We start from the raw sequence: 20,043 nt of genomic DNA, 5'->3' as shown, positions 1-20,043 counted from the left end.
AAAGATGATCTTAAAAACGATGAATAAAGAAAAACAAGAAAACAGAAGTAAAAATGCTTCAAAAGAGTTCTGACCAGCTGCCTTACGTGATGTCAGATGTGCACGTGACAGTTTGGTTTTTCAGGAAGTTGAGAAAGTTTGTTAACTAAAAAAAAAAAAATAGTTCTTAGTTTTAGTATCAAAACGGTTTCCATATGAATGTGACATATAAAATAGATATTTTTGTTTCTAAGGAGCTGAAACTGAATTTTAAAAAGCTCATTTGTAAAAGTAGCTTGTATTTTACACCAATCAATACAAAATCTGAGCTTTTTTTTCTCCACAACTTTAAAAAGCCATTTTTAATGCAATAAACCAGAATGATTCCCAAGAACCAACTACACAAGTATAAAAATGAACCAGCCGTACAAACATCCTGTCTCTCTTGCTACAAAAGTAAATAAAGGCAACGTTCCATTTCTCCAACAGTCCAACCCTCAGAGTTTCTTACCCCAGTTTGTTCCTTGCATGGCTGCTTTGGTGTCAGACCAGCTCCTCCTGATAACCCAGCCTACACTACAACGTTTCTAAGACATAAGCTCGCTCCCTTGCTATGTTCTGTTTCTAAAACCCACCCTCCCTCAAAAAAAAAAAAAGAAAACTCCAAATCCCCCTCCAAAAAATAAAAGAAACAGCTCATTCTCAAGACAAATGCCACCAATGTGAATAAGAGCTCAGTCCCCTCCCCTTCCTCAGCTTTCATACGTTCCCTCCTCCTCTTCCTCACAAACAGCCCAGCCTCTCTCCGATACAGATACACCTCCTTCTCCCTGCTTCAGTCCTCTGCCATTTCCTCTAACCAAAGAAACATCAGCAAAGCCCTGAGCTCCCTTTGTTGGACAAGAGAATGAAGAGAAAGGAAAGAAATCAATAGCTGTGGAAAAAGCAGCTTTGAGTTAAAACCTATTTAGCTCTTTCCACTACTTTCAGTTCTTTAAAAAAACAACAAAAAAACATACAGGCACCAAGTATAAAGCCATCAAGCTGATGCAAGACAATTTCTCTTTCAGAACCAGATTATGAGAGTGTTCAAAATATTTCTTCCTAGGCTTTTTGTGTTGAGAGTGGTGAATGAAATATCTCTTTAAATACCCTTTTGCATCTCAGTGCTTTATTTGACTTTATTCTTACACACCTCACTGGAAATAGCTCATTTTCAGTCTTTTGATTTTATCAATCGTGGCTGAAACTTTATTGTAGTAACAGACTGTTTGGCTGGGAAGAACTGCAAGAATACTATCAATTAGAAACTGATAAAAATGTAAATTTTTTATGAACTTGAAAAACTGACAAAGTTTATTATTTGAACCATTTATTTCCTATTGGCTTTATGAGACATTCAGTAATTATCAATTTAAAATGACTAAATGGTTCATTAATTATAAATTCATGGGGCTCTGACTGTAAATACTGTCAGATGTACAGCCAGAAATACTTAATTGTAACTTTTGTTATTGTGACATCAATAAAAAAAATCGTTATAAAAGTTGAACTATCCATATTAAGAATTTCTTTTGAAAACTGCAGCAAATAATGCCCACAAATACAGTGGTATCTCACAAATGTAAACATTTTCAAATTCAGTTGCTAAAATCTGAACAGCTGTATGCCTTAAATATACACCACTCAAAATACTTTTATTTTGTAAGCCAGCATCTTCTCCAAATTTAGCAAAGAGATGGTGTAATCTGTGTAACTCTGATCAGCTCCAACAACAAGACTGGGGATAAAGTAGGGTAGAAGAAGTAGGCTAGGTCCTGCTACAGACTTGCACACAAATCTGTCCCTCATATCTGCTCCCTCTCCCTGCTCCTAGAAATGGGTCACATTGGAGGAACAAAGTTTGTCCTTGAGCCCTGTGCAGGAGATGGAGTTCACGGTCATTCTTGGCGGCGACGTCTCAATGGGAGGTCTGCGTAGAACTGAATGTGCCACAAGCAAAGCCCCCATGGAGCTGCAGCTAAAGCAATATAAACCAGAGTTCAATACAGAACAACAAACATCAATCAGCCAGCCCAAGGCCACCAGTGCTGGCACAAAGAGGCAGGCTAGAAATCACCTCTGTGAATGCTACCATTAACATCACTTCTTTTTAGGCCCGAGGGAGGGGTATATGTGAGGGGGAGGAGGGGTTAACGTGACTCAGCCCCCTTTGAGGGAGCGGATTTACATACCAGGGCAGAAAAGGAAAATAAATATTGCGTGGAAATGCAGAAAATCCACGTTAACGTTGCAATAACAGAACAAAAAAAAACACCGTAGGTTTACACTACAGTAATGTTTTTCTCTTTAGTGGCCTTAAGGTCACATAAAATTTCCAGTATTCAGGAAAAACAGAAATTTTGAGGATTTAGAAGAATGATGATAATAATACTATGGAAGAGCATTAGGGCTACTGAAAAAAATAAAGAAAAAATTATTCTGGATTTAATCAGAAATTCTGACTTTGAAAAGCAAATGGGCACCTCAGTGGAATCCTTTTGCTCTTTCATTAATGAAATGACAGTTTTGGGAACTCCTCGACTATGGAGAAACTGGCTTAAATCCAACATCTTCCTCCAGAAAGTTTGTTGTCCTCTTCCACAACTTGAACTTGGTCATTGAAGGTTCCTCTCAGGTGCCCATCTGACATAAAGTCAGAGTTCTGAGATTAAAGCCAGAATTCTTCTCCCCCCCCCCAGATGCCCTAATTCTCTTCTGTACAATATAAAGCAAACCAAAAAAAATTAAATATTTGAATCCACTTTCATACTGTACATATTAGTGTTTATAGTCAAAGTTTCACCACCATCTATCTAAACAAAAATCTCTGGTCTTATTAAGAAGTATAAGCCCTGTCTATGAGGCAAATGTCACCAAATTTTACTGTGTGTGGTGTTCCTTAAGAAATACTCCAGTTTGTTTTGTGACAACTGTTCATTTTGGAAATGTGGCCTAAATGTCTAAGCTTGGTTTTATCAAGACATCACACATTCTAAAACAAAGTTTGATGGGATCTTAACAGGTGATTTATATTTTGTTTTCACAAATAAAAAAAGGATTCCATCCTAAAACCCTACTCTACACACGGTGAATACAGAAGATTGCATATTTCACCTGTTGAAAAAATGAAACCTTGTAAGAAATCCCTGAGGCACCGTTAATGTATACCTGCATCTTGCTGGCCTTCTTCTCCAGCTTCAATCTATAACTTTTCATGTAATCTGTTACGGTATACTGTATATTGTAATGGATTTATTTTGAATCTTTTCCTGATACATTTGCACAATGATATACTTTTTATCTACTTTAACCTATTTTTAACCTGGATTATGTACAGATGTGGAAGAGCAAATGTCAGCAATTCATGTTAGATGTGAACTGAAGACTAAGTGAGGTAACTAAATCAAAAACTGATTAGACAGCGGGGGGGGTTTCACTCCAATCCAGTCAAATTGCGACGTCTTTTCTGTATTTTTCTTTTCATAATACATTACTTTATTTTTCTGATTCATACAGATTGTGCATGGTGTCAGGGATTTGCATACTTTTGAGTCAGGCACAATCCAAATGGATGCTGAGAGGGGCTAAATCTCTAAGAACGCAGGCCACAATTCTGCTTCATCTCCATCTCTTGTGGATGCAATGCAGGTGATCATCCATCACAGGAGCAGATGTCATCTCTCTGCGGCCCATCAGCCTGCTTCCATCCATATTTTCATAACAAGGGCTCCAACGTGGGACTAGAAACTGGCAGAAAGCTAGGCCATCCATCAGTGTCTGCCCTGTCTCGGCATGGGGACATCATTCCCATTGGATGCTGCAGCTAAAACTGGCGCCGACCGGCTATCTCTCTTGGACCGCTTGTTTCCATAATAACCCACCAAGGCCCAAAGCATTACATGGACACCTCAAGATTAAAACAAATGAAAAATCTGAGCCAGTGTCATGGAGTGGTTCATCAGACTCAGACCCAAATAAAGAGATTGAAATAAGCTCCCATAGTAAGTCCAGTCATAAATCCACACTGTAGCTGTTCCGAGTTGGCAGGCACTCGACTTAACCACAGTTCTGATTTACTGTATAATGTGCCAAAGAGATTAGATTTGCGCCTGGAGCTCTGGACTTACAGCAATACCCCATGCTTGATTAAGATCCGTTCTGCTGCACACTCACGCAGCAGAAATCTGTTAACGGTCACAAAGGATGAGCACTGCATGCCAAAACTATGCTAGTAAAATGTCCTGAAGTGCTGTTTTGGAATCAGCTGTTCAGAGCGAAGTCAGATTTTAACTAGAAGTCAGCGCTTACCTTTTAAAAACGACCTGTCTTCAGCTTCTGATGGCCTTAGACGGACACGTACACATCTGGTGAGCGTTGTGGTAACTCACACTGGTGAGAAACTTCATTTTTTATTCCCCCACTTTGCCTTGATGTTCTCTCAGACTGAGGGGAGACGAAAAAGAATAAGCATATTATTCAACAGAAGCAAAGCAGTGAGGTAAACAGCGCTGTGGAGTGCTGGAAAACCTGAAATGTGACAACTGTGTTTATAGAAGTCAGCAAGAAAGAGGAAAATCTGAGTCAGAGTTGTAAAAAAAAAAAAAATAAGACGCTTCATATGCAGGAAGGTTAAGACTGAGGGGGAAATTCCATGTCCGCACGAGTGAAGACCAACACTAACACTGTAAAACCCTGTTCGCAAAACAAATGCCTGTTGTGTAAAGTCTAAATGTTAACAGCTGGAGGCAGCTTTTCAGTGTTTCGACACCGCTTTGTCACACTTTTGAATACATTTTTTTATAGTTTCATTTCATTAAAAGAGATGAGGCCAATCGGTTCCAATATACATATGGCTTCTATTAAAAAGAGCCATGCCAAGATAGCACTGGTATAGATGATTACAAAAAACACACACACTACAGGCTCCCCACCCGCATTCAACATGTACAGATCTGTGTTGTGTTTCCCATATCAGAGTGGACCTTTTGACGGCTGGAGAAGTTAATTAGCCTCCCAAAGCTACTTAGCTACCAATATGATGATGTTTTAACTTTCAGGGGTTTGGCCTGATTTGGGGGTATTTTTCAGTCCTTCTAATTTTGCCTTTATAGAGTACACAAAAAACTTGATTGAAAAAAATTCAAACGCTTTCTCAGTTCGGGGGCATCTTGGTTCATATGCCAATTTGAGTCAATTTGCCCCTTTGCCTATTCCTATACTCGATTTGATACCTCGTTATAAAGTCATATTTTGAAAAAAAAAACAGTGTTTATTCTTTTTAACATATTTTTATTATCGTTTTCAATTTAAAAAAATATGTTCTTTAACTTTTTTTTGCAATGTTGTCATAAGTGCCATTATAAGAATTGCTTTCTTGACATACCTTGATATACTTCTGAGGCCATACGGTGCATCCAATTAATGAGAAAATTTGTTTCTGTTTGGGGTTTTTTTTTGTAAATGTGAGTAAGAAATTAAAATAAGTCTGACCAATACGTTGGCATATTTTGCCCCAACTCCAGGTTGATTAATCAAATTTTACAATTGAGATATCAGTAAAACTCATCAGATAAAAGCAGACAGCATAGTATAGTTTGCTATAAACCAAAAATAAAACCTTACATTGCTGTAATACCACTCAAAAAGCATAAATGTGTTTTAATCCCTATTCCGTTGTTTTGGATTAAAAAAGGAAACTGTTGTCAGAGGTGTGAAACAGAATGAGGAAGGTAGCATCTGGTCAGTGTGTATTCTGTTTATCAGCAGGATCAGGGGATGTTTGCTAAAACTAACGTTACCAACTGCCAACAGGGTTAGTGTAACTTAAGACCATCAGCTCCTCCATCTGTGGCTGACGCACTACAAATGTACGTTAAGAGGCAGATGGAAGTGCTGAGGACAGCGTGGCTGCCCACATGTAATGTGGTTCTACAGAAAGAAAGGCTTTAGGGCGTCTTTCTAAATGTTGCCTAAGAGGGCTGAGCGGCAGAATGAATTCGGCACCCTGAAAAGTAATGCCCTGAAGCGTTTGTTTTAAATGTTGACAAACTGCTTTACATAGGAGAAACAGGTGTTTCCTCTAAGAGGGTCACACCCCTCACCTGCTTTTCTGAACAGACTGGGATAATCCTTATTCAAATGAAAGGCCTAACAGCAGAGATAGAGGGACTTGTGGCAGAAAGTTTACTTGAAACGGGAGCTTTAAAAATTGTTTAACATCATAAACCTGAAGTTTTAATCAAAAAGGAGATTCAACTTTAGCTAGGAACATAATTTAAAAGTGAGGACATGCTGTACTTTAGTAGATAAACGCATCTCAACACTTCTCACTACATTGCCCTTCAATTTCATTGAGCACAGCTTCTAACTTCTGTTATGAACGGAGGCTCATCTTATTGAGAATCAGTGTCCTGCTCAAGTAAAAAAAAAAAAGTCAAGTTGCCACCAAATGAATGAAAAACAGCAGTTTACCACTGTGGCAAGAAGACTTTCAACAATTAAGCCCTAAATCAAAAGCTTGTAAGAGATCAGGATAAAGGACAGAATTTGGTCTAAAACCTGTCTCTGCTCATCCAAAGAGGGCAGACCGAGGGAAATGGGACACAGATTAGAACTTAATCTGGAGGCAAAAGGTTTACCAGTGCTCCAGCATGCGCACTCTACCAAAGAACTGTAAATGACAAAACAAAAAAGCAGAAAACATGAATACTAATTTCTGGCCTAAAAGTGTTGTAAAAATTATTTGCTCCAACAAACATTTCTGTTTTTTGCCTTTCTGGTTCATTTTGGTGTTGAACATAACCTGAATAAATACTTCATGCCTTTTTCAAGTAAGAATTTTCATTTATGAAACGTAAAAGTGATATCTCCAGATACTGTAGTGCAGATGGACCCTCGAGTGAAACACAATGGTTACGTGGCGAGAAGAAAGACTTTCAGCTGCTTCCATTCACTACTTAATGTTTCTAGATAAAGAGTGCTATTCTGGACATTTGGGAGAAACATGTGCCCATGCCCATCAGAGTAACAGCGTTGGAAAGAACAAAAGAAGCAAGTTGCATCATCTAACTCAATGCCGAGAGGATTTTATGTAAACTGCAATTTGTCACAAATTGTCATTTACCACTGTGGAGAATTACAAGCAGACTAGGCTGGTCACAGAACTCTTAAATCCCTGAATAGGGTGTTTGGCTTGCTAGGTCTCCAAGTCACTACTCAGACAATTTTTCTACCAACTTCCTTCTAATCACTGAGACTTTACAATCATGATTTTCATCTTGGGCAACAAGTGTAATATTTATCGATGCCAAAGTTCAGCTGTCTGCACAAAACAGCCTTGGTAAAATATTGTGAATAATGGTCTGAAAAAACAATGGGGGGGGGGGGGGGGAAAGAGGAAATAAAAAAGTTAAAAATGAGGACATATGCCCTCTGGAATAGGGCGATTTCTGACTTCATCTCCTATCCAAGCTTGGAGCACTAAAGTTTATTGCTCTTCTACAGTTCAACCAAGTGACAATGGTTCCAGTCAAGTTAGCAAACTCAGTGTGAATACATGGGACCATCACATCTGGATAGAGGCCAGGAAGGGGAAGTGGCGGAGCAAGAAGGACGGCATTGACAGCATGCTTGATATTTACATACTAGCTTGGGTTTAATAAGTGTAATAAGCACTCAGAAATCCTGCTACAACACAAATATTTATTTGAAAGAGGATAAACTGGGCAGAGGGTGGGAAGTCAGTCCACAGGGAAAACCAGCATGCCTGACAGCCCACATGGAAAACATTACATTCCATCTTAAACGGCTCAAAATCCTTGTATTTTCCGCAGACATCCTCATTTAGAATCACTCAAGCCAAACCTCAAACATCCTCCGACATCTCAGAAAACCAATGAGGGAAAACCGCTCCTATAGTTCAGGCTGACCATTAGGTGGTGCTTTTTTTTTCTCACCATACCTTTATAATAAGGTATAATAATACGGTAAAACGGAGATTAAATTTCCCATTCAGCTTTTTATTATACATAAAAAATGTAATCACTATTGCTAATCACTCTAACGCACCAACTACATTCTGGAAAACAGCCATCGAAGCAACTTTGATTAGCCTGCTAGGAACACATGGATGGACTGCTGACAGCTCGAACAATAACCATCTCTCATTCCACCAGTGCTCCCAGATAGGACCAACGGCTCCCCACGCTCATTACTTCAGATCCACATCCCCTCTGCCTACGTAGGTTCTTATATAACACCGTGACGCAGCTAACTGTGCTTCCCACCACCCACGTGGCTTATGATTCGCACCTCCAAACCACCCCTTCACCTTTCACTCGCTCATCCACCCACCTACTGGCCAGCCTCTCCATTCAAAAAAAAACAAATAAAATACATTCACTTACAGTACAGTGGAGGTGTGAATCTGTTGATATTTGCCGATATATTGTTATGTTTAATTTTCTTCCCCCTCCACCATGTTTTGAAGTAGCAGTACACGTGTTAAATGAAGTGGAGCTGGATGTTGTCATCATGTGTTCTCTCAGCTGGAGAATAATCAGGCCAGAAATCATAGTGACACGGAGGAGAAATGTATTTAAAAATATCCAAAACAACCAACCTCAGGGAGGACTCGTCCCACTTATATAATGAAAGTCCAGTTGAACACCCCGTTTCGCCCAGTTACTAGAAAACTACATTAACAAGATGTTGGTACATAACACATGAACAGAATTTTTGAAGCGTTTAATTTTTAAGCAACATAAAGCCAGCTGAAAAACACAGTGAAGATGGGTGATAGATTAAGAATACAACTTTGCTGAGTGTGAAAAAATTCAAACAAGTAGAAGTGAATCCCACAGAAATGACAATAAGCAAAGGCCGTATTACCAGTATCAAAATACATCAAGGTTTTAAAATGCTACTGAAATTGCTAATAATTCCTAGAAAACGAACAGTGAATGGTTAAAGGGAACAGAGCAGCGATCCTGCATGAAACAGCCTCCCTCCCACCTGTTGCTGCACTGCTGGCCAGCTGGCCTAAGGAAGGTTTCTTTTCCCTCACCAACAAGAAATTTGAGAGTTTGGGAAGATTTTTACTGAAGATCCTGGTGAGAATGTAAAAATCTAAATATAACCCTTTAATTAAAATAAAGGTGTTTAAAAAGTAAAAAATAGCCATTCTCTGTTAAGCAACTGAAGACAAGTTGTGTCCCAGCAGATTAATATTTTACACTAAGCAAATTGTCTTGAAATTTACTAATAAATTGACTAGATTTTGATATTTTTTGCTCAACTCTACATATATTAAACACTATAAACATTTAATATTTATACGTTTAGCAGCAACATATTTTTTTAATTAAAAGATTAATTTGCTCACGTTTAACTTTTTTGTGTTTAAATACCACTTTGTTGTAATTTTACCAGCCCACGTCAAGTCGAAAGAGACCCTGGAACCATAATGAAATGCACAACGGTTCTGTACTCAGTCAGGTTCTAGCAAAACAAGTAATATTTTTACAGTGATGAGCCAGAACATTAAACAATACTAACATTGTAATACAACTTGGGAATTAATTAGGTCTGCGAGTTGTGGAGTGGGCTTCCCACTGCAACAACAACAACAAAAAAAACCTGGAGATGAACTGATAGGATCTTTATTTTTATTTATTTTTTTGTCAACTCCAATATTAATTTGTTTTATTGGTATACATTTACTTCAATTTATGTAATGTTACAATAAAAATGATCACTATAAAAGAACTAAACGCAGTAAGAAAAACTAAAATTTCCTTTCATTTTTAAATTGGCGATTTGTTTTGTTTGCCAATTCTCATGTTCCTGGCCTTAATGAGAAACATTGTGGGCTTTGTTGTAGTCAGAGGTTACAGATGGATTACAGAAGGATGCCAAGCAGCTGACACATCTGAAGAGCAAATAAGCGATGACACTGACGGCAAGGATTGATGAGCAAAAATGTGAGAAAAAAAAAAAAAACAGGATAAACAACACAGAACTGGAAGTGAGATATTGTACCGCACAAGAGCACATATGGGCCTCTCCCTGCAGCAGCTGTGAAAGTCATGGTCACACTAACTACACCTCTAATCACAGCTGCTCCTGGGAAAAGGTCTTGTTGTTTATGCTTTTCTTTTTCCTTTCTTTTTTTTTCAGAGCACATAATCATCCACGATTAAAAACAGATGATGCAACAAACTGAGTGGAATATCTTCCTGACGATTCTAACAGATCGGTGTAATCTCAAATGCGGGCACAGTTCCAAGTGTAACAATACTGGGACTAAATCTTCTTACAAACCCCTTAGACTGAGCTAATTAAATTCAACCAACTGAAAAACCGGTTGGGCTTTAAGAAAATGAAAAAAAAATCAAATAAATAGACATCTACAGGAAGCAATGACACGAAAGCTAATGTCACTATGATAAAAACACAACTATTACAATAAAAATCTGTGAAACTAGAGTACGAGCCTACATCTGCTTGAAAAAAAAAATATTCATAACTCTTGAAATTCCCCAAATATTACACCATAATATTTGGTGTAGCAGGGAAATAATTTCCCTGCTGGGATGAATAAAGTAATTCTATTCTATTCTATTCTAATAAGAAACATCATTGTGATTTAAAGGTTTTTAGGATCGAACAGCACAAAACTGTACAAGTAAAAATCTAAAACTCACTGCAAGCAATTGTGTTCAGAGTCAGAGGTAATCTAATTAGTAAAGAGTGTCCCACAATTTTGCAGTTCGCAAAAAACAAACAAGAACAACAACAAAAAAAAAAGAAAAACAAACAAATATATGAACACCGTTTATTCCTTCCTACCACTTCAAAACTACTTTCCACTTTGCTTAGGTCTATAACAAAATCCCCCCCCAAAAATGTTGAAGTTTGTGGTTAAAATGAAAACGAGGGGGTTTGGATATTTTTCCAAAACACTATATATTATATTTTAAGTATGTAACTGAAACAGAAGCCACTGATCTAGGTTTAAGGTAAATGACAAGGTTATCTCGCGTATAAGATACATTTTTGACAACATTACATCAAAGTTAGCTTCCTCCAAGGACACTTTGTCCAAACTATAGCTGATTTCTGTCACGCTTACTTCGCTGTGACCACAGCAGCCGGGCGTCTCATCTGAGCTGTTTACAAAACTGTAATCTAATCATGACTGCAGCAGCTCTGTGAGACTCATTCACAAAGTGACTGCAGGAAAAGACGCACTGGGAGGAAGGGTCGAGTCAGAGGGAGAAGGGGAGGAAACATTTGGGAGTCATTAAGAAAATGAATGGGGCTATAGAGGTGGAGCAGTGATTGAGTATGGAGTGGCGGCACAGGTACACCCGCTTATAATTACTCTCAATGATCTATCTTTATAAGTATTTTTTCTTTTAAAGCCATAATATCGCACAGTATTTTTAAGGTTCTGGAGAAGTTTTCTATTATTTGAAATGATGACATGTTTGTGTAACATAAGTGAGTATTTCTATAGCTCAGCAGATTTTTTTTTTGCGTGCATGTGTGTGTAAGTTCGTTTATTTATTTAGCACCAAGTCACAAAGCTCATCCCAAGGGCACTTTACAAAAAAAAAAAAAAAACATGTCAGATTAATGACGTGTTGCAAGAAGGCCCAAACAGAACCAGCCTCAGTGATTTTGGGGGTGGGAGGGGTTGAGGTGAAAAACATGATGATTTCTTAATCTTGTTTAGAGTGAGAAATTATGAAAAACAAAAATAAAAAATTAAGCTGAAACTCAAAAGCGCCTGAATAAAATGGCTGAATTAACTCCACAGCAAGCACGTACAGTAAGTTTTAAAGTCTTAATAATATGTCATTATTTACGGTAATATTTCTGAAGCATAGCAGTACAATGCAATTGCAATTAAGGTGTTCTCCTTAAAAAAAAGCACTGGGAAAAGATGTGAAATATACAATGGTTTCTATGCTGGTCACCTGAAGCAAATGAAAATAAATTAAAACACGTGTTCCTTAACCTGTAGGGAAATTACTGAAGTACTCTGAAACCAAAACATGCAACTTGTTCCTAGACTCAGGATTTTAAGGCCATGAAATATTCTGTAACATGGCACAAACAGCTGTGCAGTCCAGCTGTGGATATATATATATAAAAAAAAAAAGAAATTCAGAGCCGGATAAGAATGCCAACCCAAATGTGGAGAGGTCACAACCTTTATGCCTCGATAAAGAGGAAAACCTTTTAAATCTTGACTGCCAATGGATGAAAGATATATTCTTAAACCTGAGTGAGCGGTCACTATAAATTGGCATCTTTTATCATTACAAGAATATTAAAATAGTTTTTTCTGAGGGCTAAAATTAACTGTTAAAGCTTTTATAAAACTTTACATACAAGTTAGCTAAAACGTCTGGGTATCAGAAACTGTGATACAAGACAAAAAGTTCAGAGTCTTAGATTTCACATAAATTCAGGGACATATCAGCTGGTAGGCTGAGCTACTTTCAAGATGTAAAGGTTCAGGTTCCCCTTTTCACTTTTTTAAAATCTCATAATCCATCATTACAAGACTTACATAAATGCAGAGACAAAGTTATGCAAACACCGACTCCAGTCTCTCGAACGGCTTTGATTCACTGTTGTGAGGGCGACAAGAAGTGTGGCATCATTCCAGCACACAAAGGGTGTTTGCCTGGATAAAACTGGAATGTCAAGAATACTGATTTCAGAGTGGTCCTTTATGTTTTATTAAACCTGCAATAGAATACAAGTTAAACATTCACAGTAAAGTTAATGTTTGTCTTACCAAGAAGGGAGCGTATTTAAACAGTACATAGTTACTGACACTATTCATAAAAAAAAAAAAAAAAAACTTTTATTTTCTCAAGATCAACTCAATGTTTCTCAGAAGGCTGATCTATGCGATTTATGTTTATGTTCTGAGCTTTCTACACTTGTAGTCAATTCAGATTTCTTTGTGGCTGAAATGGACTGACATGAGAAGAGGAACAATTTTTGCCCCTCTAATTACAGCCACATTTAAAAAGAAAGGCTTGCTGCCTTCCTGAAGTACTCTAGCATTACTCTAGATTACATACAGGAAAGAGAATTTTATTACTGACAATTTCAATAAATCATTGCTTCATTCATTCTTAAATCAGACTCTTAAGACAAATTAAAAACTAGAAGTAGCAGCATTTCAGCCACCTTGGTTGACTCGGTTAAGCTGACAGAGTGCAATGCGGATTTTATCAAAAAGTGCTTTCTTTTAATAAATGTCAAGGTTATGGACACAGTCAAAAAGTAAGATAGGGCCTACTTCCAGGATAAAACTAATGTAGAGCATCACGGTGACACAATTGTTGGGAGAAAAGAAATGAGAGGGCTGACACCTGGGAGAATCAGAGTGAAAATGCTGGTCAGAACCGGAGCAGAAACTTCTAACTTCCTACCAAGTATTAACAGAAATGTTCACGTTATGGCAGATCCCAGTGTTTGAAATCTTAGCTATCACTCCTTTGCAACTTCCTACTCTGCTCTTAGCTGCCTTGTGCTCAATCATTTTCTGCAATTTTTTTTCGATTTTGAACATGGAATAAATATGAGCAATCACAACCTCTGAACCTAAACACTGCTGTTAATGAGATGCAAGATGATGAAATACCCTTTAGGAATACAAAACATGTAAGCTTGAAACTTGTCCTACATTTTCTTATTTGGGAAAACCAAAATGAGTCAGTGTTGCAGTCGAAACTACCGTGGTGTGGGAAATCACCAATTACAGCTACCAGCCATCTACAGCAGAGTAATTTCCACACAATGAAGGACAGCCTAAACAAAGGAAGCCTGTAAATCCTCAAACAGCACTGCTCTTGATGTGATGGTCCCTCAGGAAAACTAAAACACAGCTTTCAAGTCGCCTGACAGCTCTCGCTGTGTTCCTATTGTTGACTTGTCTCCTGAAGTTTAGCTCTTTTTATTTGTTCAAGAGAAAAATTTGTGCAGCATAACATAAAGGACAGGGGAACTTGACCCTCAGTTTAAGTTTAAGTTTAAGTCAAGGACAAAATTCAGAGCAGCAGAACAGAAGAAGGAGACTCCATAACTTGAGGTGAAGTGTTTTAAACTTAAAAGAAAGAAACGACATAACTTGGATCTAAAATCAGTCAGCTGTTTTCAAAAAAAAAGAGGAGAAAGCCACGCAACAAGTCAAAATGTCTAACTTAAAAGAAAAGCTACAACAGATTAAAGTACAATTTTACAGCAAACAGAGAGCACATCTTGACTTGTATAGAGTTTTGAGACTGATATGCTAACTAAAACGACAGAAAGGGGGGAAGAGAAAAAAAGCAGAAAGAAATGATGAACGCATAAACACAAACATCCCACCTCCTTAAGGAAAACAGTTCACCTAAGGATCTGGCCTTGTTCTGTGCTTAAGGTGCAGAAATGGAAATCCAACATCCTACAGTGTAGGAGTGTCGAGCTCTCCTTGCTCACTTTGTTTGTTCGTCTTTCGGATGTTCTTATCTTGTTCCAACTATTTGGCAATAGTTTACAGATGAGGCAGCTGCTTACAAAAATAGCATAGATGCTTTTTTTAATCTCATTACTTACAGCAAATGAGCACCCCTGGGATTTTTTTCTCTTGTAAACACTCCACTAGTGCTGCTGTGCACTTGTGCATGACAAACGCTGTTATCAAGTTCAGATTTTGGAAAACCCAGAGCTGTGTTTGTGTTTCCTGGATTTCTCTCTCCAGGCTTGTCATAGTAATAATGCTGCTCATCTGTATCATGTAAGGAGTGGCTATACACTGCATTATTTTAGGAATTCTCAGGCTATTGTTGTACCTAGAGGGCAAGTTAGTCCGAATAAGCAAAATAGTATTGGGCAACCTCTGCTTTGATGTAATAGAGAGTGTTTTAAGTTTTCATACGGTCAATGCTTATCTTGGCAAAAGTTGTTTTTTTAAAAAGGATCTATGCAGCTAATAGCTGAAATTCTACAAAGTTGTTTACTCCTCTGAGGCTCTATGGATCTGGAGGTGGAGACATTTCAGGTGAGTCATATATACATTATGTTTGCAGATCTGGTAGAGAGGAGAGATTTTCCTCACTCAGATGGTTGAAACTCGTCACTCACTACACTACGTCAGATTTTCTGCCCTATGAAATATGGTCAATTTTGTCTAAATTAAGTTTCTCCACACTCTGCTTTTACTTTTCTGAAATTGACGCTTCGCAAAACACTATAAAATCAATGTATTATGTGTATTTCATGTGTGTTACATGACTTTAAACAAGGCTTACTTAGAAATCATGAATGGAGATATTAGTTAATTATCCAATGACAACAGTAGTGCCAATTCCACAATCTCCTCCTGATTGCTTTCTTGATAGTTTGTCCTACTTTTTTTAAGCTTTACTTCACATTTGCACTAAGATTTTATGTGAATCGAATAAAGTGGTATTTGCTATTCATGTATACTTAACGTATTTAAGGCTTTTTTGCAGTTTCAGGTAGTGGCTATAACAACAACCACAAAAATGGAAAAAGATGCTCAGGTCAAATGAAATCAAAATAAAATGTTCTGAATACAAATGCACTCTGCACTTCCAGATTTTTACATTTTGAGAACTATCCTGTTTTCCCCACAGGTACTAGTTCTACTTTGCAGTGATCCATCACATAAAATCTCAATAAAATGCACCAAAGAATGTTGTAATGTAACAAAATATTTTAAAAAAAAAACATTTAAAGGGTAAATATACTGCACAAGACACTGTATGTGCCTTCAATGCACAAACTAAATGCATTGTACAATCTAAGTTTTGTAGGCATCCACTAGAGTGTGACTCAGCAGAAACTGTCTAGGTCTATTTGTTTCTGAAGATATAAGATAAATAAAATTAGATTTATTGGAGATGATAAAGGTTACTGTTGGACGTTCCTGATAAGGATCATTGTTGAAGCAGAGTCCTGGACTGAAACTATAATCTGAGCAGGAAACTAGTGCGATTACTCGACAGGAGCTTCTTTGTTTTGTCTGCATCCACCCAACCTGTCATGCCTGATTCATACATAGATTTTTTTTTTTTTTTAAATACTAAAAAGCAAAAAGAACAACTATCTGTAACACGTCAGAAAAGTGGTGTTGGCTTTAAGCAGGACTTTAAAAACAATAAGTTCTTATTGGACTATTTCATGTCCGATTAATCAAACAAACTGCACCATGTGGAGCTAACCTTTACACCTGTCCACAGGTAATTAAAAACTACAGTGCAGTAAACCCCTCCGAACAACAATTCAGTCGTTTACAACTTACACAAACAAAGCTTTTACATATTTACAGCATAATCCTTTGCAAACAGTTAAAGATAAAATAAAATAAAACTCGATGAAAACATACCAACAGACAGTGTTTCCGATCGTCCAAAACTGTTTTGAGGAAAACCTGCATGCGACGTTGATTTTCTTCCTTTCTAAGCGCCTCATCCACAAACACGGAACAAAGTTAAGGCAAGTGTTGATCAAACAAAATGTTAAATGTCCTCCCTGCAGCTCGGAGGTGTCTCCTTCTTTCGCGTGAAGCGCGTTTGCTGGGTTGGACAGAAACCACACGAGTTTTAGACAGCGGGAGTAAGCTAGCTCGAAAAACTAGCAGCTACAGCCGGTTGAAACTTTCAAAATAAAAGTCCCTGTAAATTGTGTTCTGATTATTAAGTTACCACGTTGCAAGGATTTACAGCAAATTTTAATGTATTTCAGCATCATTTTACGTAATAGATCAATACAAATTAGTACGAGATCATTCTATGTGGTTTGAATTAATTCTGTCCAATAGGCCAATGATTACATGCAAATGAATGCCATAGTATATTGTTTGAAATGCAAATACAAAACAGAGTAAAAACTAAATTGATACGCTAATGTTGGTCTCGCCTGACCAAAGATCGTTCTTCAACAAGTTTGTTGTGTGTCCAACAAGTCTGTTTAGGCAAAGGGCTATGTCATATTACAAATGATCAGGAGGTGGATTTGACAGTACTCTTGGAGCTGTTTAAAGCTGCAGATACTGATCTAACCGGGATTTCAACTTCACCTAAAAATGTTGAAAGTATGTATTATTTTCCTATCATTTCAGTTATTCACTTGGTTTATTAGTACATATCACAATTGAATATTGAAATTTGCAGGATTAATGGCTTACGGCGTAAGAGTTCAATACGCTGATGTTGTATGAAAAAATTAGATGCACATTTCGTGTTCAACATTTTACGTACAGTTCAGCAATGAATCTTGGATAATTCAAACTATTTTCTAACCTTAAAGTCTAAACCTTTTTTGATCATCAATGCTGTCTGGAATATGATTGAAACTGATGCTCAGTTTTGAACATTTGGGCTGTTGTGATGCACATAAGGGTTTAAAGGGCCTTTATTTTTACTCTGATTATGCATATTAATTTCAAGGAATAGCTGGTCGAATAACATAAGGAAACGTTGTGAAATAAATATTGCCTTTCACAGTATTGGCAGAGAAAAATTGTACTTTCTAATCAAGCATATTATAGCTACATCTGTTTCAGTCTGTAGTCTAGAAACAAGAGAAATAAAATATGTGTGCTTTTGTTTTGAAGAGCAAATGACAGTTTCCGATGTTTACTTTCTGAGAAGAGTAGATTTATATGTCCCTCTTACACACGCAGGCATACCAGCACACGCACGCAGGCTGTTTTACTTTTCACATTACGCGTTGCCCCAAAGGCTAACCCCGTCCGAGCCGTTCCTTACACCAAATGGCCTTTTGGGTTTGAAGGAAAACATTTGTCCCCACAGGCACACAAACCTAAGGCTTTGTGTGGAATGAGTTCAAAATCCCATGATGCTTGCATAAAAGATGTCTAGCTGAATTGTTGTTGTGTTAAGTAAATAAATCAAACTGCAAAATGACCGAGAAAATGATGCCTATAAGGAAGGCCGATTTGTTACCAGAAAAAATGGTTTATGAAGAAGATACCGTAGATTTAAAGTCTGTTTCTGAATAACCTGTCCTTTGCTCTAAAAATGTAAAATGAGGCCATATCAAAGAAAGCTCAGAAAAGTTTCCACAGCAGAGCAAAACGTCACATTAAAAAGTATGAATTCTGGAGAGATAGTTTATGATTTCTAAATCCACCACCACAACTCTGCGTCATTTTGCACCCTGTCTAGACAACCCATGATTTCTTCTTATACTTTGAATGTTTTTTTTTTGTTTGTTTGTTTGTTTTTTTACCTAGACATACATTTTCAACTAATTCCTCTCTGTATTGGACTTTAGCCAACAATTCTTGAAAATGAAGTATCACTACTCTTACTTGTGCAAAATGTCTTGCTACTCTACCCACTGCAGTCTGTGAGTAGTTTTACAAAAGAACAATTTAACCAAAGTTCATCAGGCACAGAAACAAACTTACAGTTTATGTAAAAATGAGATCTCTTGTTTAGTAACAAGCATTGTTCATTGTTGTAGTTGTATCTGATGAGCCTGCTGTGATATTCAGTGGAGAAAAAATCTACAGTGAACTTTAATTTATATATTTTTTAAAAAGGCTGTGGAACACTGTGAGTTGTTCGAAGACATTCATTTGGATCTTTACCAAAAGCTTTGATTTAAATAGTGAACTGTCAAAGCAATTCTAATTTTCATACTACATGTTATTGCATGGAAAATCACGATTTCATTCAGTGCAAACCAAGCAAATATGTGCATTTTGAACATTCTCTCCTGAATGTCAGAGCCCTGCATTTCATTTAGTTTAATGTTTTATCCTCAGAGTTCTTTTCAGCTTCGGTCCCGTCACGCAGGAATGCAGATTCAGACTGTCCAGCTTTTCTCTGACCACGAGAGAAAGCAGTTACAGTAATGGATAATTGTGTGTGGGCTGAACGCTGCATGCCTGTCGACTCCCAAAATCAAAACTCTGAATCTGCTCTCTACCATGCAAGCATAAGGACTTTAGTTACTCCCTACTCCCAGCTGGGCCGGGTTGCATACATGCTGAGGATGCCTATCACCAAACAAATTACTCCCCTTCCTCCTGGTGGAACAGGAGGAAGTGGGGCCAGGAGGCCAGGAGGCCACTGCCAGTTAATTTCAATCAGACATGCGACGTAGACACCAGTTGTGAAGAGTAACTGATAAGTGACGCTGCAGCTCACGACGAGGCGCCCAGATCTCTGGTGTTTGAGAGCCGACTTCCTGAATGTGAAACAGCAGAACTTTCCATTGTGATGCATTAGGCACGTGCAAGAGGGGAAGTCTGGAAAAGACATTTCGTGTTCTCCCCAGGCACAGCATAAAAGCTTTTATGCACATTTATTATTCCCATTTGAGTTGTTTGGATTCGCTTTAGACAATGTGATATTTACAGTCGCGCACTTCTCTCATCATCGATAGTGCATGTTTGCATTTAAAAGATGGGAAGAAAAATAAAACATGGTTCGATCAGCTAAAGCAAAGAAAGAGTTGAAGCTAATGGATAAGTGTGACTCAAATCTCCAATAAGTAGTTGGATTCTAAGAGTCAAAACAGATACTCACCAAGGAGGACAGCAGTTAAAATTTACAGCTACTGGAATGATGACCTGTCACCCTGATTTATATTGATCTTGTTACAAGGTTGGGAGTACAAGTGAAGAACAATAAAAACCTTGTACAACAAGTTGTCGTCCTTGTTTTCATTTCTTTAATTGGCTGGTCAATCAGAAGATTTTTAATAGGGAGCGGCAGTTGTTAATTAGGAGAAAAATGGGAAAAAAGTTAAAGTAGATAATAACCAAAGACAGGCAGGCTTTTGTACTGAATGCATGCTCTCTATTCATGGGAATAAGATTAAAGGATAAACTGGGCAATACTAGGACTACAAAGACTATGAGGGGTGAGGAAATAGTCTTGATAATTTAAAGCACTTTAAGATGAACACCAGCACCAAAGCTTTAATGTTTAATCCCTCTTCATCTTTTTCTGTTTT

The 20,043-nt window shown here is 37.6% G+C and overlaps 1 protein-coding gene across 2 annotated transcripts in view; it reads right to left on the bottom strand.

Annotated features, from left to right (window-relative positions):
• The window catches only part of lzts2 (leucine zipper tumor suppressor 2), a 28,410-nt gene extending 11,772 nt beyond the window's left edge, over positions 1-16,638 (bottom strand). Inside the window, exons 1-2 of one of the 2 annotated variants that reach the window (XM_023341295.1) lie at positions 16,439-16,638; positions 4,330-4,464 (exon numbers count right to left, since the gene is read on the bottom strand). The gene's annotated coding sequence lies outside the window, so the exon portion shown is untranslated. Of the gene's footprint in view, positions 1-490; positions 591-4,329; positions 4,465-16,438 lie in introns of those variants that run through there. The other variant, XM_005794828.3, reaches the window with a different exon arrangement.
• Between the last annotated feature and the right edge of the window lie 3,405 nt (positions 16,639-20,043).

This window comes from Xiphophorus maculatus, chromosome 10 (assembly GCF_002775205.1).
Source record: "Xiphophorus maculatus strain JP 163 A chromosome 10, X_maculatus-5.0-male, whole genome shotgun sequence".
Taxonomy (NCBI): Eukaryota; Metazoa; Chordata; class Actinopteri; order Cyprinodontiformes; family Poeciliidae; genus Xiphophorus; species Xiphophorus maculatus.
The sequence above is the reverse complement of the archived record's forward strand: the minus strand, read 5'-3'. Positions and strand labels throughout refer to the sequence as shown.